Source organism: Helicoverpa zea, chromosome 10 (genome assembly GCF_022581195.2).
Source record: "Helicoverpa zea isolate HzStark_Cry1AcR chromosome 10, ilHelZeax1.1, whole genome shotgun sequence".
NCBI lineage: Eukaryota > Metazoa > Arthropoda > Insecta > Lepidoptera > Noctuidae > Helicoverpa > Helicoverpa zea.
This window is the reverse complement of record NC_061461.1, coordinates 9,068,624-9,095,041: the sequence shown is the minus strand read 5'-3', so window position 1 is coordinate 9,095,041 and position 26,418 is coordinate 9,068,624. Positions and strand designations below refer to the sequence as shown.

The 26,418-nt window shown below is 38.1% G+C and overlaps 1 protein-coding gene across 1 annotated transcript in view; it reads right to left on the bottom strand.

The window, feature by feature from the left end:
* The window catches only part of LOC124633791, a 183,943-nt gene that overhangs the window by 23,456 nt on the left and 134,069 nt on the right, over positions 1–26,418 (bottom strand). The window lies entirely within an intron of this gene.

Here is a 26,418-nt window from a genome sequence, read left to right as displayed (position 1 = left end):
CGTAAAGAATATTCTTCATGATTAATAATTTATTTAGAGATGGAACAGTGGGGAATAATGACAACTGAATCAAATGAACAGTCTACATTAACCAAGATAATTAATCAATCGACACACTTAGCTCGGTAGTATAGGAGCATGCATTGTTTTAATAGGTAGGTATAAACAAATAGCGATCGTTGACCAACATACTGAAAACATTTTACAACGCGCTAACGATTTGGCACAGTCCCAACTATTCCGTGACAAGCTATACGTTCTACGTTTGCTTTATAAATAACACAAAGAGTTCAGCTCACAGGTCACATAAATAAAATTCATGTTTAACCAAAGGAATTTGCATTAAAAAATAATCTAAGTCAATTGGTATTTTCGATCTTCACATGTTTATGTACACAAAACTCATTTACATTAATTAGATAGTAAGATGGGTGCTATAATAGCAACAAAAAACGATAAAGTACTTCTAAGAAGGCGAGCGGTTTTTTTTGGTTTACTCGACGATTGATTGCGGGCACAGTTAAAAAACTTAATTACTTTTTTGTTTAAGTAGATCATGCATAACAATTTGTATCGTGTCGTTATTAGTAGTTGTTTTTATCGGTCTGTCTCGTCATGCGGGCAGGCGGATACTTGCCAACACGTAGGTAATAGGTAAACTGCGAGGCAAAAACCAGTTCGTGAAGCGTTTTTTTTCGTAAAACAAGCAAAGAGGTCGCATACCTTGTTTTGGCCTTGTGCTAATCGAGTTAGCAGTTACACGCTAATAACTAATGCTCTGTAATTTGCACATATACAACGATAAAAAAACGGCAATATTCCAAGTAGAACACGTTCATGTTTTATCAACCTACTTGTGTGTGTAATGTCTCGCGTTCCAAATAACAATGATAAGTTGTTAATCATTAAGATAACTATGTGCATATCTATACCGAATCACGTTCAAGATAATGTATAACGAACACAACATCACGACTTGTGATAATCTACTAAAAATAGGTGTTTTATCACACAAAGGTTTGCGTTCTTAGATAACTTGCATAGAGGTGGGAATTTGTAGATAACAAAATACAAACACGGCAGTCGATAGCCTGGTTGCAGCGCTGATAAGAGGCCCGTTACCAGCCGCCCGTTTGTACAAAGACCTGTGTAAATAAACCCGAGAGCGTTTGTGAACTTCTCAGAATTTCAATAGGTGTACGCTTCGTTTCATTTCATTTACGCTTGAGAAACTCAAACAAGTTATAAAATGTTTTCCACTCGAGTTTGTACGGTTTATGAGCTATCTCCTGGCTTAGTTGTTTGAAACATTACGATTCAATTTGTTGTTTACAATAGACACGTCATGGGTTACATTTCTGTTTATTAACCGTAGAACATTGCAATAGTAGTAGGTACCGAAGATTAATCCATTCACGTAAGTACTTCTGATTAAAACACCTTTATTTGACATAGATAACATTATCTAACTGGTAGTTGTTCGGTACGCTTCGCGGTAACAAACATTTCTATCATCATGCAAAACATATTTTAAGCAGATTGGCTGAGAAGGTATTTTCTATCCTTTTCATGATATCGTGACTAAGGTTCAACTTGAGTCATGTTATTCGGGAAAATGGACGTCAGCGAATGTCTTAATATACACCACACCACAAATTAACAGGACTGATTCATCTGTTATGGAAACATTGCGCGCTGATCTCTTCTTAAGAATTATAACCTAAGTCCCCTAGTATAAAAAAAGTTAACCTTTCTACTACGAGGTCATCTTAAAAACCAGATCAATGACAACAAAGTAATAATTCCAAAGTGGAAACAAGACGCGTATGTTTAGGTACAACACTCATGTGATAATAACAAAGTTATTCATTCCTTATCAATACTTACACAGCTGCCGACAAGTCGCTTGGTTATAACGATTAAATTAATTCGACAATAATAAATTGCCTGATGCAATAATAAAATGTGACTCACACGTTTATTGAACGAACGTGAACGATACAACGGCGGGTTAGGTACTTGGCATTCATAGGCGACGTATTTTTATTATAGCATTGTTTGTGAACTCTGAGTGTTGATTGAATTTATTATTAGGCGTGCCACAAGGGACTCTTACTGAATCTAATTATAGTAATAGTAAACTCTCTCTTTCCTGCTATGTTTTCCACACGGTGGGGCTATCTTAATTTTTCTTCTCCACTCCGCACATCATTCTCGGACTATCTATTGTTTTATTTTTCGCCACTACATTACTCCATCTATTTTGGGGCTGCCTCTAATTATAGTAAGAGGAAACAATGATCAGTAATTGAATGAGCGGGTGCCTTGTGTTTAAAATGATTTGGATAGTAGGTATCTACAACGAAGCTAATAATTTTAAAAGGTAGGATGCTATGCTATTGCTATTCTATTCTCGCCATCTATAACGAATGCATGTATTTAAATAGCCACATACTAAATAATTAGAGCGAATCAATATTTGCATTTAAGTCACTGCGGACGGGAATCGTATCTAAGTTTGTACTATACTTAAGTACCTACCTACATGTTTCGTCATCGTCGCCGAGATCGCCGGACCGGTCTCCGATCGGATGTCAAAAACCGCACGACGCAATAAATTGTTGTCTCATGGAGAGTAAACATCGGCGTTCGGCCGCATTCATGCATAATTGATGAGAGTTCGGAACGAGCGCGTGGATTCCTGGCGGTCACGACTCGGTCGGCCAGCGCGCCTCCGGCAGCCATTTTGTGAAGCCTGCCCGCCCCGGGTGCGCAGCATCGTGAATATTAATACGACCTTATGATGAACACTCCACGCCGGCGCTCGGATAATACCCCCAATTTAAAAAGAACTCATTTATTTTCTAGTCCGTTTCGCTTCCGCTGCGCTCCATCGATCGCACGTAACGATCATGACACGATAAGTATTGCAAACAGTCTTTACTGCGGCACGCAATGTGCAATTAATACAGAATGATCATTATTAGTTTCTATTGTTACCGGCCGGCTAAATAGAGCATGCGCTAGTGTAATACATAATTTTAATGGCACAATACAACGCGTCCAACTCTCACGCACGGCTATTGTACCGTGTAATCGTAATCAAAAGTATTTTCTCTCGGAACGAAAGACTCGTCATTAATAGAGACGTTTCACAACAATTAGCGGGTAAACCGTGGCACTAAAGAATAGAACCCGGGAACTTTTGATTGATGAGCGATACTCTTATGCTCGGCTTCTTAGGCAACTGATGGTTGATGATGAGATGATGAGTTATTCCGTTTCAAGTTTAAACAGTACCTAATAACATTCGCAAGCATAATATAGACAGTTTCCAACTCTAAGAACTCTTGAATCAACCTTGCATACAATTGCGGTGGAGGCCTACCCTACGGCGCCAGAGCACTCATTACTACTGATGAAAGTCTACCGCGCCGCGCCGCTGACGACTCGTAATAATGTGAAATGAATGCGCCCGACCGTCTGTTTGGCGACCACAAGTGTGGGCTAGCACACGCTGACGTGAACATAGCAAATGCGTAACTTAAACGTCAACTAGGAATGTATTATTACTTCACATGTACAAGGATACACAAAGCAAAAATTTGACGAAAGTAAACATGTCCCACACAATATATACTTAACTCATTACTTACACCAAGTTTCTAAGCAGATAATGTACCTACCTAAAAATTGTAAACAACATCCAACCTCATCGGCTTCCGTATCAAGGTTCCTTAATTAGTCTATTAACCCGATTAAAGAAATATAGGTTTGGTAAGTATTTGAAACTGGCTCTGTCAGTCAGTCTGGGGTACCTAATTATTGAGAGCGATTAAGGTAGCTGTAACCGAAATCGGCCCGAATCGATCACCATCATCAAAAAGACACCAGAAAGCAAATCAAACAATTAAACATTTAAGGGTATTTAATGTAAATCTTTTAAACATTTAACAATTATACCTTTATTATCAGTTTTGGAATGGTACAGGAATTGTTGTTTATGAGATTTTAAGACGTTATATATTCTGAATCTCACGAAAAGATTGAAAAGGTATTCCTTAGGAAAACAAGGACAAGGCTGATCGAAAGGCAGTTCCTTTAATTTAGCACTTAAAGATGCCGCTAAGTTGTTACTTAGGAACGCTTTTCGAAAAATGTCTAGAAACGATACATCCATTTTCTTTACAAATTCAACAAAATCATCGCTCGGTGTGACTGTCAAACTTCTAGGATGTTTGGCACAGATGTGGGCTTGAGCACATTTCAACAAGAGGTAGTGACTAACTTGAGTAAGACTGTCTGTGGGAAAGTCTACTTCACTGAAATCTGAAAGCTTAACACTGCTATCTTCATTTGATTTCGAAGTGACTGCTGTATTTGATATTATTTGCTTGATTTTTTTAGTCTCGGCGATAAAGTCAAACAATTCTTTCGCGTTAACTTTCCGTTTCAGTGGTTTTATAATGTTTGCAAAGAAGCTTTTTCGAAAACCCGACACGAGCTCCGCGCACGTGGGTTCAGCCACCATACCAGTTTTCATTCTTATTCGATCAACAACTAGATTAAGAGCTTCAAGATTCAATCGTGTCGTTGGCAAACATGTATATCCTTCTGACTTAAGGTCTTCAAACAATAGTAGCGCTGATTTAATGGTTGTTTGAAAGCCCTCTATGAATTTAGGCTTACCCGCAAAATGCTGACCGTTTGTGGGGCGGAGCAATTTTAACTTCTGAAAATATGTAAGCGATTCGTTCAAAAAATCTATTTGTGACTTTTTTCCATGAAATGATACATTGCCTTTCTGATCAATCGAACTGAAACAATCAATCAAATTATTCATTAATGCAAAGAACTCGGCTGTGTCTTTTCCACTGCTTTCTATGATACCTAAAGTAACAAAGTTAGATATTGCTGTGGCAACAGAATTGCTAAAAAGTTCTATTGCATATTTTATATTCATTTTGTCCAAGTTAGTTGGTATAATGTGAAGTTTCGTTATCTTTGGCGCACTTTTGAATTCCCTACATCTGTCCTTATTAAAAAAAAGTTTTACATGTGCATATTTGGCTATGCGATCTTCGTAAGCAAAGTCGTATAATAGGAAATGGTTTCTAGCCATTAAAATCAAATTAGGTGCCTCAAATATGTAATAAATTTTTCTGTTGCCTGTGAAGAAATATGGTTTATCAGTAGTAACGGATCTATTTTCAGCTGCTTTAATAAATTCGTTTCCCATATCCGACACAAAAGTTCGAATATTAAGGCCAATTTCAATTAATTTTTCAAGAATTCCATCAATCCATTCATTTAAATGTATAGAGTTTTCATCCTTAGCCAGCAAGGCATATCCAACTGGCTGTTTCCAGTTGGAAAATATTCCACGTACCATAATAACCTGCGCTTTTACCGCTGGTTCTGCTGTTTTAATCCCATTAATTTCTTGGAAGCCAAGAATTTCATCTTCGCTAAAGCTATATAGTAATCTTGACTTTAAAGGTATTATCTTAGTGAGTACCGAGCACTCTTTCTCCTGTTTCGTCATCCTTTTTACCTTATTGCTAAGTATCGTCATCATGTCATTATTTACGTGAGTAGTAATCGGTCCCACATTTAAAGTTTTCGGTGAAGGTAGACCTAAAGTAGTTTTTAGCATATGATATGAATCTGGACTACTCAGATACAAGTTTATACAAACATTTCGGTTTCTTTGTTTATTATGTTTCTGTTTTAGAAGTTCCTTCAAAGAGAACTGTGCGTTTGTTAGATCAGCGAGATCTTTCGACAGAAATTTGTCGCTCAATTTTTGAAATGTATCGGATCCTATGACTATTACTTTACTTTCTTGCACTGGTTCTTCTACTTTTACAATTTTAGAACATCCCGGCAGAGATGATTCTAATCTTCTTTTCCTCGTGACATCTGGTAGAATCTCCTCTGGCTCAATTTCATCATCAATTTCTGTTTTAATCTCAGTTTTTATGGTGACGGGTAGATCGGGCTCAACTTCTGGCTCGGGAAGTAATTCACGCGGCAAATTAAGAGCAGGCAATGCCGTATCTGCAAGAGTTCTTCTATGTTTTCCAAAAATAATGTCTCTCACGTGAAAATGTTCTTCGCAGACGCAGTAATTCGAAGCTGGTTTGTTCTCCAATTCGGTTCGGCCTATAAGTTCAAGCCATTTTTTTCGTCTGTAACAATACAATGGACTGTACATATTGAACTATGTCAAATTAATGAAAGCATCAATAGGTACCTACAACTCAAGTACCTACTTGTATGTGTCTTGGTCTTTACTCCTACCTACTTTGTCCTAATGATCCTAATATAAATGTTTTTTCTTGACTGTTTTCAGCAGACCACTGTGATTTTTTGCGTTTAAAATCCTAGAGCGGCTATTCAAAGAAAACCCCATACAACGTGATATAAAAATATTCCTTTACATTTTCCATTCTTACATTTCTTTCCAATTACATATTTCCTTTACTATTACCAGTTTTTTGTGTAAGGCACGGCGAGAACATTTTAATTTTTGTATAGTAATGAACAACAACAGAGCGCTTTAGACTTACTGCTAAGTAAAACAAGAAAGGTGGAGGTCAAGTGTTGGTATTGGAGGGGGGGGGGATACCCTCCCCCGCAGGTCCCCCTACAACAACTAGGTCTTAAGCAATGGTCTTAAGCCAACCTCATGTAATACCGTTATACTGGCGAAACACATAATAAGTAAGTAAGTACCCTTAATATGTAGGTATACTGAAGACAGTCAAGCAAAAGCGTTTATGCAACAATTGTATACAAACTGCATCGAACTTAAATCACTTTTGAACCTCTAGAGCTATTTATTAAAGCCAAAGAATATTTATGAACAAGAATAAATAATTAGGTCAACTTACCTTTCTACGTCATTAGGGTGTTTGAAAAACGAGATTTCTGGTCTCTTGGTTGATGTATTTGTGCACCCGTACACACTACAGTACGAAAGGCCGCGCTTTTTAGACGATATGATTACACCAGACGCCATATTGTGTACGAACGGAGCAAGCGATCGCCTCGGGTGGCGTGGCAATCGCGACTGACTCATAGCGAAACCGGTAGGACGGGCGCGCTTTGTAGCGAGGTGGCAGCCCTGTCTGGGCCGCTCTCGCTGTTGTAAAATGCGCGCGCAGTTGCCGTTCAGTTGATTCCAAAAGTCAATAGGTCAAACTATCATCAAAACAAATTAGCAAATATCTTAATAAAAGGGTACTGTAGCGCGGGGCGCGCTAGGGATCTTTGATGTATTTAAATAAAAGATTGGAAATAACTTTAACTTTGTGTTTATTTCGGATTGTAGGCAAAGTGACAACTTCAGTATCAAAACCTATTCTTATTCTAAAATATTTAAATGGTTGTCCTGCCAGGGACAAAACAACGAATAAAGACTAAAAAGTTTCTAACTGTTCTACAGTACCAACATAACGGAGGTACTACTTTTACCTAGCTGCGTTGTTTATTTATTTATCAGTCGGCAAAGTTATTGCTATATTGATAAATGTGACGGTTAAAATAAACCTTTTTTACAATAACTACGGTTAATAACTACTTACCTAAACATCAGTCAGGTAAGATAACTAGGTTTCACTCATTTCAGTATGGGTATGTCCTATCTAACTTTAACCTGTCTAACTGAAGCAAAAACTTATAACAAAAGAAATAAAACGACCCCCTAACTTAACAGTGAAAGAAACAAAAAGTAGTCTTTTTACATTGCTCTAGTCTAGAATTCTTGTCTCCTCAACGGCTACGTAGCAATTGATATTTTTTATTGTGCCACCGACAACGAATAATTATTTATGTTTTTGGAGATGATTTTTACTGTAAGTGAGAAAAAGAGTCTTTTAGTTAGTAACATAAATTATCTTTCATATTGAACACGCGAAAATGTCACTAATGCATTGCCTGTTTTTTAAGCAATAAAATAGCAAGGTGTGTAAAACGCGATAAAGGTATCAACGTGTGTCGTATGTCGGTTGTGTGAAGGTGAGCAATGGCGAGGGTACGCAGACAGCTGCTGAGTTCAGCCGCACTTCCTGTAAACCCAACGACCCATTGTTACCACTCACCACCACACTACATACTTTTTATGACGCATTATCTAAGAATAGCAACACTCCACACTCCACGGTTACGATCATATGACATTGTAAACTTTATCTCCGTGACAAATAACGTTTTATACTATCTTGTTTCTTCAATTTCATATCTGCCACAAAATGTTATCTTCTCAGATAGCAATTCATTGCAAACGTCTTGATAACTTCATGCTCAAAGAGCACAAAAGAATGAAATACCTAAGAATTAGACCTATATGAAGCTACGTCTATTTAGTAGTAGGCAAAATCCCAAGAATGTTAATAGGTATATAATTTTCAATTGCTTTCGACTATGATTGAAAATATTATTGGTACTTAGTTTCATCTCGGCATGCGTGTATTGTATCGTGCAAACCGGTAATAGGGTGGGTGCCTTTTATTTTTTTGCACATACGGGTAAGTAGTGATGTCCAAACAATTTGTAGCGAAGCGCTGGGAACCCGGCTGGCGTGAGATCAGAAAGTCGTGATCGGCCGCCACGACGCGCGCCCCTGTACCTCAATTCACTAATCAAACCCCACAATGACTCCATTGTTACCGAGATGCTTTTCGCTACACATAACAATCGCTTCCTTGAGCTCAATACGGTAATATGAGATATCAAAACATCTAGCATATACTTGCTTTGCTATTATTATAATGGCTGTGGAAAATACCATTGATAAATAATCGCGGCCGCTTTGTTTGTTTTAACATTTGAATGAAAAGTCAATAATGATGGAGCAACCTATTACTATGACAAAGAGGTACTAATGTGCGTCTACATTACATAATAGTGTCTATTCATGTAAGTCACGTCATTAGACAATGTTGGAGCAGAGACATGGCAATAAATCCTGATGTAATATTAGTAGATAGGTATGTGAGGGGAGAATGATATATCAATATCCTGTACAACATAGCGTTAGGTTTGGTTGGGTCGTATATCATGGAGCTCGGTGGCGAACTGCCCAATCCCCCTCGCCAGGGGAGGTAAAGGCCGCATGGGCGCCCCCTATTTTATTCAAAGCAACATTAAGCCTACCATTAACGGTTAACTGGTGCAGGTAATCAAGGGTTCTCCTTTGAGAAGCACTTTCTGTCCTATACATTGGGTGTTGGCATGGCGCCAAGAAATGTTTTAACGAGTTACATTGACCGTTATCGGCTACCTGGCGGCGCACGTAATTAGCCGGTTTAAACGATCCTGAGAAAATCTATAGGGCATGAGTAGTGAACTCGTTTGAACATTGTGTATCGTTCGTAAATGTACCTCTACGTTATGTTCCTTGTAATTAAGATAGGAAAATGTTGAAGACGCGTATCTTTATCTGGTATAATTAAGTCTCTCACGGAGCCGGGATGTTGGACCCCCAAGCATCATAAATTAGCCTGCCGTTTTTCGGGGAAAACAAACTCGTTTTGGAGCCGTATGCCTAGAAAAAACTTGCCCAATATTCATTCAGGTTGTCAAATTATTTCTGCAGATATTGACTTGAATACGCGCAAAACTGCGCTTACATTTTTGAACAAACCTTTTGGCAAGTTCTGACATTAATTCACCATTTCCTTCTACACAAAAAAAAAATCTAAAGAAGCATATCAAACGCTTTCACAAACGATCCACTGGGCACATCCTTCAAAAATTTCAAGACGCAATCAGAAAAAATGAAAATATAAAAAAACGGAGTACCTACATTAAGAAGGGAGGGTGTTTAATTTTCAAATTTCGTGTCGTTGAAAGATTATTGAACTGTGAGGGGGCGAATGGAGGAAAATGTCACAATTGAGGCGCCTTGAAGGGGAAACGAGGGTTTGAGGGGTAGGGGGGGCTACCACCCACAAACCGCCCGCAACTTGTTTACGTTGTCACCCTAGAATCGAAGTAAATCCAGGGGCAAAACTTTGATTAGTTATTTTTTTATTTACGATGACAACACGCCATTTATCGTACAACTGTTGCCGCAGAATAAAATTGATGATATCTGTACTTTGGATGGCTGATAAGTGGTGTTACATTCGCGTTTACGATTAGAATTATCTAATGTAGGTATGTGATGATAATAAGTACATGTAATGAAATTGTACTTAGTAACAGTGTCAATGGTTTTGATTGTTATTTTTTTAACTATCAAATCCGCAAAAGCACACCTTTTTAACTTCTATGATTAATTGTGGTGAAATTGAGTTACACCTGCTTATGGAAAAGTTAAAAACAAACTTTCTGGTAATATATATCCTCTGACAAACAACCGGAGAACATATCTTCCGAATTTATGCGTACATTAATCAACAGACTCGTATTATTTTCATTAAACAATAACCCAGAACAGTTTATCTTGGAACAAAGCGTTGTATATTTGCTCAGTGTTATTGCCCCTACAACAGTGGGCATCCGTTCCCGGTTGCTAGGCAACGGACGTCTATAACTTTACAGTAAATTCCCCATCCCTATTTTATTCCCACATTGCACCCCCAAACAGCTGATTCCATTCATACGGTGATATTCTTCGCATTCATTGTGCTCAAGTATTATGATTTTTATTGAATTGCTTGTAACTGTTAAATTCGTAGTTTAATAATAAAAACAACAATTAAGTGTACCTAATTAAATGTAATTTGGTTCTCGTTAATACTTACTACTTTAGAAAAGCTTGATTTCAATACTTAGGTACAACGTAATTTCTGCTTTTACGACACAGTCATAAAATTGGCAAATAGAGCTTAGTCCATAATTATTACAGCTAAACGGTTTTAGTTTGAGTTTGCACGACTAATCTTCTGGATTAGGCAAATTATTGTTCTCTCCTTTGCATAGTCCGCTAACGTATTATTCATGAAACAATGAGCAATTCTTGAAATACGAATGAGTATTTCAACGAACCATCAAAAAATAAACAATGAACTATTTGTTGTTATGACTTCAACGCGATATTAAAAGCATTTTAAAAATAACTTCAATGGGCAGACATAATCTCAATAGATTTATTACTCGGTAAGAATAATATTATGTTGACATAACCCGTTTTGTCTTACGAATGAAGCAAAGCAAAATAAACAAAATGTTTACGTGTTATGAATGATTCAAAGTTCAATTGGAACAGAATTAACGCGCAATGTGTGTACTTGATCTAAATACAATATGAAATGGCATCCCTCCTCAACCCTTCGTGGCACGCTGCAGGGAATACAAAGACCTTCAGCGCAACCCTCCCGACGTTCTCGCATAAAAGACAACATTGATGTAAGATATGAGATAGACATTTTGGAGGGTGAACTCAAATTATTATTCTTATAAGTGCGGGATTTTCCCGTCTCCGCCTGCTTTATTTGATGGGTAGGTAAGGGCTGCGGGTTGTTCGAAAGAGATACCGCGGCCCTGGTACATAAAAGGCCTATGACGGAACACGACGATTTTAGTCAGTAAGAGTCTGACACTCCCTCACCGCTGCTAACCCACAGCGGGAGGGGTCATTTGATGATTTTACGTCGATAAAAAAAAAAAAAAATGGGTAGGTAAAGATATATAGTTAAGTAGGTACCGGTATTTTGTAAACAAATATGGTTACATGTCTGCGAAACTTAATTAACAGTGTTACGCCACTAATTCCCCTAATTAATAGTATGTAGTATGCCAAACAACAACACCTCTGTTCGCACAAATAAACGAATTGCGTTCACGTTTTCGTGTCAACATCACGTTTGGACATTCCATTATCATGTCACGATGACCTACATCCATATTGGATTTCTATTTTACGAATAGACCATTCGACCCACGTCATATTCTTCGAAGTTTTACGGAGTTTTTGTCGTAGAAGAGACCCGAATCATCTCAACAATGGTTACTTTAAGTTTTTCTTCTGTTTAACTTTTGAATAACGATGAAATCGGTCCAATGTCGGTATGTCAGTGTGACATCATTCCGCGGTCTCATTTGATACGTGTAAGTAGGTACTTAATTTAATACGCTCTCAACATGCGTTATTAATTATGATATTTAATATCTAGAGCATGTGTTGTTACAATGACTCATTCTCCACAACTAACGATAGCGATAATCGACTCGTGAATTAAATTACATGAGAACCGGTTGCATCGAGTAAATTGCACGGTTTAAATTCGATTTATGCAATTTAAATGCCAGTACGGTTGAAACGCAAGGCCAGCGTTATCAGGTCGAAAATCGACACGTTTTATGTAGGCCAGTCTTACCGGCGATAAGTGAGTAGCATAATAGCATTCCTTTAGCCGTACAGTGCCAATTACGAGCGTGATAGTTTCGTTTTCACGTTCCGATGACTTCAATTTACGCGCTTTTATTCGTCAAATTTATTCAAATGGCTTCGTGCGACCAGCAGTCGTGGACTGTGATAGTTCGATAGGTCGCCACGTTTCGATAGGCCTCAGCGGCTTGGAGACGGACGAAGTAGGCCCTGTTGAGTTTGTCAATGTTTTACTAAATTGAGAGCCGCGACGCGTGACGTCCGTCGCCATAGACAATTTGTTGCGCAACCGTATCGTCGCGACACGATTATTCGCCTCAAGCTCAAAGAGTTTGTTATTCTACTGTCTACAATCGGCCTTTACTTTCTCGCCCCGCATATAAATATGGTTATGGCTGCTTCTAAAATTGTATGTCTTTGTTACGTGCGTTCCTAAATACAGTCTATATTTCTTTGCAATAATCACGTTACGCTAAGTAACTATTTGCACAGCTATCTTATCGCAGTTTGCTTTAAATCTGCGTTAGTCTAAACAAAAAGCGTGTTGTTGTAAGACATTAACCGAACATTACACATTTATATTTCAACAAGCGCAAAAACTAGCGTGAAATACAAATAGCTAACAAAAAATGTTCGTGTACTTTATACTGACAAAAATAGCGAGAAGCTTATTAACTAATCAACCTTGACGTGATGCAAATTGATTGGTGTTTATGTATGAGTTCAATATGATAGTTTACCAATAGGTGTGTCTGTGTTGTGTAGCCAACAATACATATGTATTGAGAAGGATGAGTCGTTGCGACCTCGTGGCATTTGGTCGCATGGCCGCTCGTGAATTTCTATTGACAATTGACGTATGTTAAATAGGCACCTATGTAGGTATGTAATGAATTGATTCGTAATACTTTCTACGTAGCCGTAGCCAACGCAGTGGTTACGTAAGAACCTTTGTTGGTTTATGATTTCCATTTACTTAAGTAGGTTGTCAATCAATTTGGCATGTGATTTTGTTTCATAAATAAGTTTTATTTATAACACATTGATGACCTACATGGAATACTGGAAGGTTAGGTTTACTCCCACAGATAAAAAACATATCGCCGCGTCATCATTATTACTAAAACAACGTTCAAGATTTTATCTTATTTGCCATGAAAAACAAACGTGACTTACACGCCAAAATTCATGATAAACTGAATTACAAACAATTATTTCGAATTAAAACGTTAACCTACAATCATATATGTACATACATTTGTGCATATTTAACAAGGATAAAATTTACATTAGATACTTACAATAAAGTAATTCGATGTACCTATGTTCTTGTATAAATAAAACGAGTTTCCTTCCTGGTAAACGCAATGGGTAAATAAATTAGAATAAATAATTTAAATTATTCGAAACGAACAATGTTTCATCGCTTAACTTCTAGTGGAAAAGTTTACCACGGAGGTCGAACTCAACGATCTGAACTACAAGCTGTTGATTTGCATCCGTGCCATATTCAAGGAGGTAATTATGCTAATGATTCTCGACCCAAATCAATAAAAAAATTGGTACGTAATTTTTTTTCTTTAATTTTTTTTCGGAATTCCGTAAATGTCATCTAGCCTTATTTAAACTTGGCGCGTATGTTACTGGCGTTAAAACCGTGCTGCACCCTCACACAAACGCAAATACAAAGCATACGCAACGATCACTCATAAATTTCATTCATAAAATTGGGTTACTTCGGAAATACCACGACATTACAATGACAAAAAAAGCAGTGCATATTAGTTATTTCCCATCTACTGTAATTCCAATCGATTATTTACGTATTGTATGTCCTCCTCCTGAGCTATGGCACAAATGCAAATCAACACCTTGTATTTGCTTGTTTTACGGACTCCTGGCCACATAATCTTTGAACGATGTTGACCTTGTTCTATCATCGTTTAATGAATAAATATTCAACCACCTGGAGGAAAATACGCTAATTAAAATAAGATACCAATAAAAACCAACCTTAACCAAGAAGTATCTACTATCATCCAATACTAATTAATCATTTATTATCTATTATATTATCAATGAACAAGTATTGTAAGTGATATTCTATTAGATAGAAGACCAAATGTGCAAATAGCCGATAAGATTATTTCTAAACAAAATGTAGGTGTGTGTGACAAATTGAATGGCTGGCATATTGAGGTCTAATATCACGCGTCCTCGAGTATATGTATTATCATCGATCACTTTTATTCTGTCCTCAATGTCTGTTGCTATATTAATATATGCTGTAATAGGAATGGATGGAGTCCCGAGACACTGTGTTCAGTGTAATGACGTGTACAGTTGCAAATGCTGAAATAATTTCGTCTTGAAAATGTTTCTATTTGGATATAATAATATAAAATGCCTTTGCTACAGAATTCATAATAATATATGTTAAATCTAAAAGATAACAATGTGCACAAGCACAAATAGAGAAGGTATAATCCTGTAACTGGCTGACACGTAATTGAAAAAACAAGGCGTAGGCTAAGAGTCATATTTTGTTAACACACATAATAAACTGTATGACACAACAGTTTTGAGGAAGGCTCCCATTAAACCGCTGACATCAGAAACATGAACAACAAACAACACAGCAAAAGGTATATTGACACGATATAAATCTTACATAAGCCGGTTTTATTTATAAACATGTTATTAACATTAATGATTCAGTCAATAATTTGAGGCAGGAAAATCAACATTCGGATAAACCGGTTCGAGCAATATTTTCGCTTTAACATTTAAATGAGAGGACATATCAATAACAGGAAAAGAAATCGAGGTAAAACAAGGTGTCTTGAGAAACAACCGCTAATATTAATAATATAATTTGTATTACAAGCGCGAAGGAGAACCTGATTTGGTACAATGTTCACGTTGTAGTTTCATCACCTTATTCTTGGTACAATTTCGTCTTTCGTCGTTTGTCCAATGTCAAACACATCAAACGCTACTTTATTGCGCACATAACATGGCGTACAATGTTCTTTACAGTCTGCCGATGCTTTTAGCTGATAGTAAATTTGTACAAATAAAGCTACAAAGTTGTCTCTAACACGACTATTGGCAGATCATACACTAAAGAAAAAATTACAGTGGAAATTGATCGGTGTCGTTAACTAGCAGTTTTCCTTTAGTGAACCTAAACGGATCAGGATTACATTCTAAAGGTTAAAATTCGGTTTCAATATTCTAGCGGAAGGAAAAATGGGTAACATTAATTCTGTGTAACTCAAGCTCAGATACCCATTTACCACAATAAAAATAACTTACCTACATTGCAAAATCTCACCATATTTACTAAAATATGTATAATTTCAAAGTGTGTAATTGCATGCTAATGAATCAAAAAAGCCAGAAGTCATTGCCTCAACAGCCGTGGGCGTTCATAACTCATGCCTAATTAAATGTCGAGGTTCTTGACTCGATAGCTATAATACCATACGCGAGAGAGCCACTTGCGCACAGATTCGTGTACAAAATAACTCGTATTGACAGACCTCGAATGGCGTTCGACTGTCGGCCCACGCTCGTACGCCGCTACCATTATTCATAATGTTATGTCGACATTCCGTGATGGCCGGCATCAGTCGTTCATCTCTGTGCATCGCCGCCGCCTATCTACATCTAGACTCGACACTTAGCCCGTCAAAAGGCCGTTGGCCCGCTTTACACGGGCGTGGGTCGCGTATTATGTGCATGCCACATCACAGAGGATACAGTTACGTGTAACTAGCATTTCCTATAGGCCCACATTGTTTTCGTATCGCGTGTTTTAATTATCTAATTACGCAAGTGCAACGTCTCGTCACGAATATCTATTTGCGCCGCCCGTCCGCCGAAGCTCACTTGCCAAAAGCTATTAATTACGACCGAAGAATAGAATATCTCGCCGGCTAATCCCCCGGAGACGGTTACGGTTACCGACAACGTTGATTAATGTCCGCAGCGTTCGTTTAACTCTTCTTTGTATACGTTCATCGGTTGTGTAAACGCGAATAACCTTCTTTCGGGTTGCTCGGACGTAAATAGGCTCGCATCCGCCGAACAAATAAATAAATTATACGCATTGATCCGGCACAGACGCGCTCCGTTTGAAACCTTGAAGATGTATCCGTATGTAAATTAGACAAGCTTATAGATGAAGCAATAAAGGAAAGTGGTCCCAGTAACATTATATGTACCCGAATCGATATCAGTGCCGAATAGCGCGCAGTTTTCACTCGCATGGCAACAAGAAGTTAAGAGGGCGTTCTAAGCGAGAACAATAGAGAATGGAGATGCGGCTCTCGTTGTGTAGTTACGTCGGTTCTCGCTGACATTGTGGCAAGCGATAGCGGGCGTGCAAAGAATGCCAATGGAAACAACTTTACTGTTGGTTTCCTCGAAGCCGACACGCGTGACGAACCGACAACCGGTTACACGACACCGCGCAGAAACAATGCATTAGCAATGCTTTTCATTAAGTTTAGACCCGCTCGCCATTTTGTTTATAAAAACTTGCAGAAAATACTGAGAATTGCGACACTATACGTGTACGCGTGAGCGAAATTATTGACGAGTGCAACGAAAGTTTACACGTACGTTAAAACGAATCTTATTAATAGCCGTGAAACTAGTTCAGAGCGTGTTGCAATAACATCACACCTTGTGTAAGTACACTTTCAGAAGGTGCATCCTACGGCTATAGCTCATCCGCTTTACGAACGGGCTTGGCTTGAAGCTGAGAAAGCAATCAAACTGGATGTTCACGTAAACTGTGAAAATCACGTGAACATACGCGACCTACTTGCTCTTAAGTAACGTTTGCATTTCAAATATAACAAACTCCATGCGGCGGTACTCAACTAATATTTAAGTCCGTTGCAACGTATCGTATTATCGTAAGATTAAAACAGGTCACCCGGGAGGCAAATAAAACGAGAGTTATTGAGCGAGTGCGGCGGCGAACACGCTACATCCGCGTATATTTCATTGGCTGTTAATTCAAACAGCAAATATCACATAAATATAGCCGCAAATATATTAATTCTGCGCTGCTTAATCATACGAATCATTTGCATATTTTACAACCATTCCTAATTATAACTTTACCAACCTGTAATCACGAATTTTATTGCCATCTGCTGTATTAAAAAGGTAGCATGACCTCCTAAATACAACCTGAAGTGTATTTGAAGGTGAGCAAGCGAACATAACCGAATATCTTTGTTATTGCAGAATGCCGTCTAGACGGGAGCGTGACAAATAGAAAAATTTACCTAAACGGTAACAAAACGACTAAGTTTCATTTTATAATTTGTTCAAGTTATTTAAAGTGAATATTTTCATATTTAACCTAAATAATGTCACCAATGTAAGCGACAATTGTCCAAATAGTGTTGCGCAATACAGTATCAATGTATTGTCGATAGTCTTTAAGGGGGGACACGAGCAAGGTTAATAGATTACAGACGATGTAAATTGAACGTGCTCTGCGCGATCTATAAATACGTCTCTCAATGCAAATAGCGAACGGATTTACCTGTTTGTATCTTGATAAATGACGTATCTACATTATAATTACTATATACCTACAATGGAAAATAATTGCTTTGAGAATAAACGGTTTGGGATAACACGATCGGCTATTATAATTGACGCAACCAAAAATATCAAGTTTATTAATTTTTACATACTGCATATTTGTGTTAGAGAGTCGATTATGGCAATACGTATTACGATGATATAGTGCCTATAATTAATTATTCTTAATATAGAATTTCGCTGACCACAAGCCGCGTTCGTTGGCGGTCTGATATAAATTATACGAACATAAAAGACAGATGAACGAGAATAAAATGAGATGTCGTATAGTGAAAAGTTTACGAGGGGCGCGCGAGCCGCCGTCTACGCACACCAGTTGGCGTGGGTTCAATTCCTGTTTGAAGTATTTTAGGAGCCACGCACGCCGTTCACGGTGCGCCGCCTGGCCTGTTTACAAATACTAGCGCAGACTCGATTCAATTCCACGAGATTTTGTAAACATTGTGCCAAAAGAGATTGGTTGGCGTGTTTGTTTGGTATACCTACCCTGCACTAATATTTCCATACTGTTCTTTCGATTTGTTGAGTCGTATGCAAGCAAACATTCTTAGAATACTGTTAAACAATTACTGCCGCCTTGCAGGATACATAGTGCTCATTGTATAACATGAAACATATTTTCCTTCCTCAACATATTATGGTATGGTGGCCTACATGTGGTTTTATTTAGTTAATTGCTGTATTTTTATCCTAGTTATATTTAATATTGGTGTATGATATGTATAAACAGCAACATTGAAATTGCGCATTATATTTTACGAGTAACATATCCATTTTGAAAAAGAAGAATCACCAATTTGGATGCTAGGTACAGCGTTGCAGCGTTTGAAATGTGTCACTGTTATGGCTCTTTTACATAAAGCCGAGTTCGCTGACATTATAAAATAGGTACTCCTTTTAAGTCAAGCGAAGTATACATAATTGATGAATGAGTCGGTCGTCCGGTTCGTTGTCGCGGAAGAAGAAATCGAGCGAAACGACCGGTATCGATAAACCGACCTGTTACACCTTACCAGCACATCACTATATGCGTGGGAGAGAATTACTAAATAAAACCGGCAGGTACTAACTGACGCAAAACTGATTTATTTACGTAGAATAATGGAAAAAATAAATTATACGGTACCGCATTCGACAATGAAACGGCAAAAACATGAAAGATTCCTTTCTACCTGCGCTAAGACCCTTAGTCAGATCAAAAAGCTCTTAACAGGTTCTTGGAATGAAATTCCGCGGTAGACATTTCATTCCAGAGACTCGATTCAGAGTATTGTTGGTTAACGAATTTCGATAAGGTATTTTTGATTGATAAATTCGTTGCTATTTCGAACAAGGCAAAAGAAAACCCTTTCTTGCCTGAATTCTGAACTCTAACATCGTGGGATTTAATTATATTCGATTAAAATGCTCACAACATCCTAACGTATCTAAACTTTGGATGCCAATTGGTCATGTTTATTCATATACCCGCCGAATTCATAGCCAGGAAAAAAAAAGAATACTCGAAACGAGCAAAAAACAGACTGAGACCACAATACAAGTTTTACTAGTTCCTTTATAGCTTCGGCAAACACGTTTCTCGGGGAACGCACGATTTGGTCCGTCGGTCGCGCGACTCGACCGGCTATAATTGAGAGTAACCGCCCACGCTCAGAACTTAAAATGTAATGTACACAACTACTGTAGAGTTGGAATTCGTTTGGACAAGTTTCGTACATTATGCATCTATATTTAGCAGTGAAACAAAATGTCTCGAATCTCGTAAATATTTCGACATTTTTGCCTCGAGCGAGAGGTTATTTTGCGTTTATTGAGTCGGCTCTTGATTGCTCCGCTAAACGATTACTGGAGCATTGAACTTGGTAGTTTAGATTCTTTTATATTTCTATACATTATTTATGGGGAATGATATTCGTTTAATATTATAATTTGAACCTAATGTCCGTGATTGCTAACTATTTACAGGGTAATAAAAAAGCGATCAAGCAAGATGTTTCTGGAGTTCAAAATAAAAGAATTTTATATAAAACGGAAACTTTTGATTATTTTTCTAAATAGAATTTCAAACGGCCGGCGATGCTCCAAATAATGTCGTGGTGTGATAAATTATGACATCTGAATATTAGATTTTATTTGAGTGTGTCACTTTACATAATAACAGACAGCTGTTTCTCAGTAACAACCTTAGAACCTGTCTGCATCTACCGGGTGATCAACCCTACTCAAGAACCACGGGGCGTAACATGTGCTCGATCAACGCGAAGTATATTTATAGCAAGTCACTGCATGTTATTAGTCGTTGTATTTTTACTCAGATCTCTACCAAGAACGCGTAACTCATTACACAAGTTATGAAAATTGAAAATGAAGAAAACGTACAAATTCAAGAAAGTTGTTCGAGTAATAAATGCTGAAAATACATACAAACCAAGTTTTGAACAGAAAAAACTGTGAAGAAATCTGCAACCTTAAAAACTTAACAAGCTATTCTTAACTCAAAAAACCAGCAACAAGTGAATTTCGAAATAGCTAAGAAGCAGGTCAAAAACAGATGTAATGTAATACAGTCCACCACGACAAAAAGGGGTCAGTGACTGCACAGAGGGGTGTTGAGGGGTGAAGGCTTAGGGGCGGGGGCGGAGGACCTGTAATAATACATTTGAAAAAAGAACCCCAAACATCTGCCACACATGTGCGTTCCGTTTCATAGTGGAATAATGCAAGTGGTGCGCGCAACCACCGCGCACCGATACGGCTGAGCGTTTTTGTGCAGTAGCTTTTTGTAGTCTTCACGCTTTGTGCTCGCGAGCTTTCAAACGGACAAAGCTCTTTTTATTAGAAAGGAAATCAATACGTTCGTGACGTTTGTGATGAGAATTTGAACGAATGCGCTCCGAAGTTATCAAAGTTACTTTCATTCGCTGTGCTTTCGAATTGTTACAAAATTAGCGACCACATGTTGTGCTAATGAGCTATATTTACGATTGTATGATCGCCACTCGTCCGGGTGACGTAACAAAAATACATCGTAGTCGATACGCGTAATTAGCCAGTTGGCGCTGAATGCCTCGCTAGTAGATCGATGCATTTCTTAGAAGATCGACACATATTGGATGTTTGCCAGAGCAGCCGCCTGGTGGGAGGAGAAAAGTGGCACTTGAATCTACACAGATTGAGTTACAACAGTTATGATGAAGATGAATCATATTAAAAGACTGGCAGCTGTTACACAAATCGCAAATGAAACTTCTGTAACAAATCGATTGAAGTACTGATATGTTTAAAACATAAAGCATTTAATTAAGTTGAGTTATACTTATAAGTTAAATTCTACAAACAATTCGATTGTCCCAACATTAAGTAAGACCATCTCGACTAAGCCAAGATAAACGAAACTATCAGACCCGAATTTGTGATAAGAAATTCGATCAGACAGATTTATTGAACAAGAATAGAATAAATCATTAGTGTTTATTGATTTGTAAACAGAACTGTGGTCTGAATTGAATAAGAACGACCTTAATTCTCTAGATGTAGTCGTGTTCAGTGACTGTGACTCAATAACAAAAAGTGGTGGTAAAAAAGAAATTGTATTAGCTAATTTCTTCATAGGAATGACAGTTTGTTTTGTTGAATACAATGAGACATGAATGCCGGCAGGTACAGGTAAAGTCAGAGAAGCAAAGTTCAAGAGTCGTGGCCTTTGACTGCGCGTCCCCCGGGGCGACGAGGGCGCGAAGAACTTGTCTGCTCACGACCGCTCTTGTAAACCTTCCAGCTGTATGCTAGTTAACCTAACATAGCCACATTCAAGTTAAACCAATAATGTCTTCACGTTTACAGAACGTGGTCGTTAGAAATAAACACTAACAACTAGCAAAGCCCATTAAAACGGAAGCATTAATTCGAAAGTTTATAGCTCCAATTACAAAGCTGAATTACAAATCAATAAATATGTACTATAATATCACAGAGAAACAACAGTTAACACCAAAAATAGAAAGCTGCCTCAATTAAACAAAGGTTAAGCAAATATTTGTGGCGTTCATTTGTTGTTTCACAACGTGTAACATTATCGTCGAGATTCCGCAGTTAATAAAATTCAAAATGGATGTCGTAATCGTAATCGACGTCTGCGCAGCCGGCAGCCGGTCGGGGGGAGGGCGGCGAGGTAAATCCCGTTAGGAGAAAGTAGCTGCCTACACTCAGGCGCACGGATCGTGACGAGCACTGGACCGACCGCCTCTGACTACGAGATACATTCAATTCGATTTTATCGTGACCAACCTAATACGGGTCGTTTATGTCGCGCACAATACACAGATGACGGTTTATTTTTTCATCACGACTTCCACATTCTGGCTCAAAAAAGCTTTTGATGCTATCATAATATACATTCTTAATTGATTCGAGCTTCATGATACGACTTTTGTAAAATATATTGGACACAAACATCAGCTTATGTTGATAGTGGCGGAAATTACTTTCTCTTTTGTCGTAAAGGGAACAAAGAATTGAAAAATCACTAGACTGTGACTGGGCAAAAAACACGTCAATCATCTCCTATTGTTGTAGGATTTGCCTCAAAAGTGCTCGCTGAATTTTGGATTGAACGTGCGTCGCTGATTGAAGTCAACGCTTTACGATGCTCATGTCACTGAATTTACCTGTTATTCAAGGGTATAAATAAAATAATGTCAGTCACATTTTGTAGCTGCGGAAGCTACTATATTTTAAATAACAACATTATCATCATACAGTGTAAAGCGTGGATGCACATTATCGTAAGTTTCCATTTGATCTCGTCTCAACACAATTACAAACTAGTTTTTGCTCCAGAACTGCAACTAGTTTCCATCAAGAACATAGAACACCTTGATATAATGTAGGCTTGTAATCAAGTAGCTTTAACGAGCTCCGGTTTAACAGCCGCTTCTGTCACAGGTTAAAAATGATATATCGTTAATGTTGAATAAAGCTAAAGCGCCAATGAGGTGGAGGGTCTCATTATGGTAGATGATCGCGCCGAAGCCGCTGGTCGATGCCACTCAACATCGTGGCGTGGCAGTTCTCGGCAATCATTGCGCAAGCGGTAAAATAAAATCATGACGGTGATAAATAAATGTTTCATAACTACACGAGTCGGCAGTAGACGGTGACGGCGATTGGAACTGGTTCCACCGGTTATCGCGCAGGTGGCGCGGGCGTCGCGCTGACACTTGCCTCCCGCGACCCTGACAACTGCATTGCTCATTGCTGCACCGCATGAAGGAGCAATTACGTTGAAATCTCAAGTATGCCACGCCGAGCCACGAACCAGTGGAAAATTTGGTCAAGCATTCGATTTAAAGGTCACATCAATTATTGCCAATAATTATAAGGTAGATGTTTTTCTGAAACTCGAAAGTTTTATAATTGTGTTGGGGACAGTTACTGTAGTTTTAACGCTGTTTTTCAGTGCATGATTTACAGCATTTGGAGTGTACAGCATGAACCCTACCGAATATATAGGAAAAGGATGAGAAAAAACACTATAAAAGTTAATCTATTGGAATTCAACTTAACAAGATAGCCTATAAACGAGGATATAAATCAAAACACCAATAACGCGTGAACGAGTAAAGGATAAAGTTTCCTGGATTCACCTTTCAGGAAGTAATAAAACAATCATTATGTCGTAAATTGTCTATGCAATGGTTACCGTCGTATGAATACACCTATGGAGTTCATGTTTTCCCCTTGTCTCGTTTAATATTCAATCTGAATCACAACGAGGCATTATCATACAATCGTAACATCTCACATGTTCGATATCATATACCTGGTTCTTTTGTTTCAATTGTCTATTCATGTTTATTGTTTACCACAATAGTTCCCGTACAATATTTTCTCCGTGATCAAATGACAATCGGATGTTCCGTGATCACGTGTAGTAAATTAACTTAGTTGCTTATTTTCGCGTCATCATTTTTGTTGCTTCTTTGTACGCGGTTGTGTCAGAAGAATTCGCACCAGTCAATTTACATGGAGCGTTTGAGCATTGTAACTTGTTAATTTGCTGATATGTATAATGTGCAGTTCAGGCATCGGCATGAGTCGGAGTGCGATAGAAAGTCGTGCAGAATTGCATGTTAAGTTCAACCAGTCGGTGGTCGGGTAACGTGCTGGAAACTCGACCATCAGCCGCCATAAACACGAATGCGGGCGAATTAATTTAAATGACGTCATTACACACTACATATTGAAGTCTCGCTCTGAAATGTTTCGCGAATAAAACGTATGTTTAATCGTTAAAGCCGTCAGAAATCTTTCAGAGTTGGAATTTAATTCAGTGACATGCGCTTATCTTTAGCAAAATGAAACTCATAATCAGCTTATATCTGTATGCGGGCCTGTTAATTGCATCCGTTTTAATAAGGGCAACAGATATGGCGGATCATTACGTAAAGGCAGTTCATTTGAGTTTATAATGTCAGAACTTTTCCCTTTGAGTACTTACTTGATTACTAATTTCAATGTTAAGTAGGTTGGATAAAACGAGGTATAAAACAAAAAAAAAACTTGAATAACGACGTTTTTATTAAGTGGTAAATACCGGTTTACTACAAAATGAATTTATTACTCTCAAAGGTCAATAGTAAAACAACGCATTGTTCTCAAAAATCCGAGTCGTAGAAAAAACTCAAGGACACAACATTCCTATCAAAAGCATCCCATCAGTCAAACAGGTAACTAAATAATAACAGTAACGGTTAAAAAGGACATCCCGAATCTATTCAACAACATAATACCCAGCCCCAGACCCTCGTCCCGGTCGATCCCTACAAAAGGGACAGGTTCCCTTTACAAATCTCACATACATTACCTTCATTATTATTATTCGTGCCGTCATTATATTTAAATAATAATAAGAGATTACCTTGTGAGTCTGGACTAAAATAACCGGTTCAGTTACGACTTGAGTCGTGTTATGAAACTCATTTAATAATTCATTCGGATTTGTTGCGGCGTGGTACTTTCACCGGTGACTTTCTTCCTAGTCGAAATACTCGTTTGACTTGTTCGTTTGACCTCTCCTAGTATTGTTCGGTGCTGTCCATATCTTCAAATATCTCTTTGTTCGCAGCCAATCTGAATGCGCGATCAATTGTGCGCCTGTCAATATCAGAGGAATGGCCTGATGCAGACAACATGTTTCGGAATAATGTTTAAACCGGTTTTTATTGTTACTTTAGTTCATGCGTGTAGAATGTATGTGTTACTTGTATTATTACAACGGCTACAGCCTCCCTTATTTGTTATGATGTATGAGAAAAGAATACCTTGAACTGTTAAAATTACATATATTTTTTGAGTTTTGAATTAAAAGCGACAAGCTTCTTAATTTGCGTAAAGTGAAACGTCAACTTCGAACTCCACTAACACTTATCTGTCATCTGTCGTTATAAACTGCGCAGTTAACAAACAATTAAAGCCTGTTGTCTGTGACATTCTACATAACATCGTGTTAGTTAATTATACATCGTCGATACAGTTCTGTGCGTCATCAAATAACCGAGCTATCACACGGTATGAACGCGTTCCTACCAATTAATTACCAGTTCTAGATTAATCGTATCCGTTGAACGCACTGACGCGCCTACACACAAGCACAAAGCAGGTGTTTATAAATAATAAGTACGAGTTTTATGATACGCACTCAGTTATAACTTGTAATCATTCTCAATGTACTAAGTTAAATAACGGCTAACAAAAAATCAAGGTCCCAGCACGTTGGCATCACCACAAATTGATCCGGCTCGAGCGCGCTATGAATATTCATTTAATTATACATCTACACCATACGATTCAAGATGACGCACACCTACTTAATCCGAGCTGTTACAAGTTTAGTATCGTATTTATTCTTATTTATAGCTCGGCTCGATAAAGTAACAACACGATTTCTTGGAATGAATGACGCCGACTCTACTCTAAATTGAATAGGTATTTTACGATCTTTATCGCAGCTGAAACAACTGGTTCCTAAGCGAGACAAGTATTCATAACTTAATACTGCACAGTGGACCACAAACGCGATTAGTACGCATTTAATAAACTCAATGAATACGATATTGTTGCGGAATACGAATAACCAAGAAATAAGGCTGCAGCTAGCAAAGGCCGGCTCTCAAACATAACAAACAAAAGTTTCAGCTCGGTATCGTGTGACCCTGTGTATGTGCCTACTTTATTACGTCCGAGCTCGAAAAGGTGCGGCATACGTGGTGAAAAGAAAATAAAGTTATAGCAGTGAGGGTGGCACCTCGTGTGTGGCGGCCTTTAACTGCCACAGGGAGAACGAACCGTGTTGTTCTAACCTACTCCAAACATAAGCCGAACAGACTAATAAAACATCAAAAACGACACCACTCAGTATACGAACACGAATTCAGTGATACATGAAT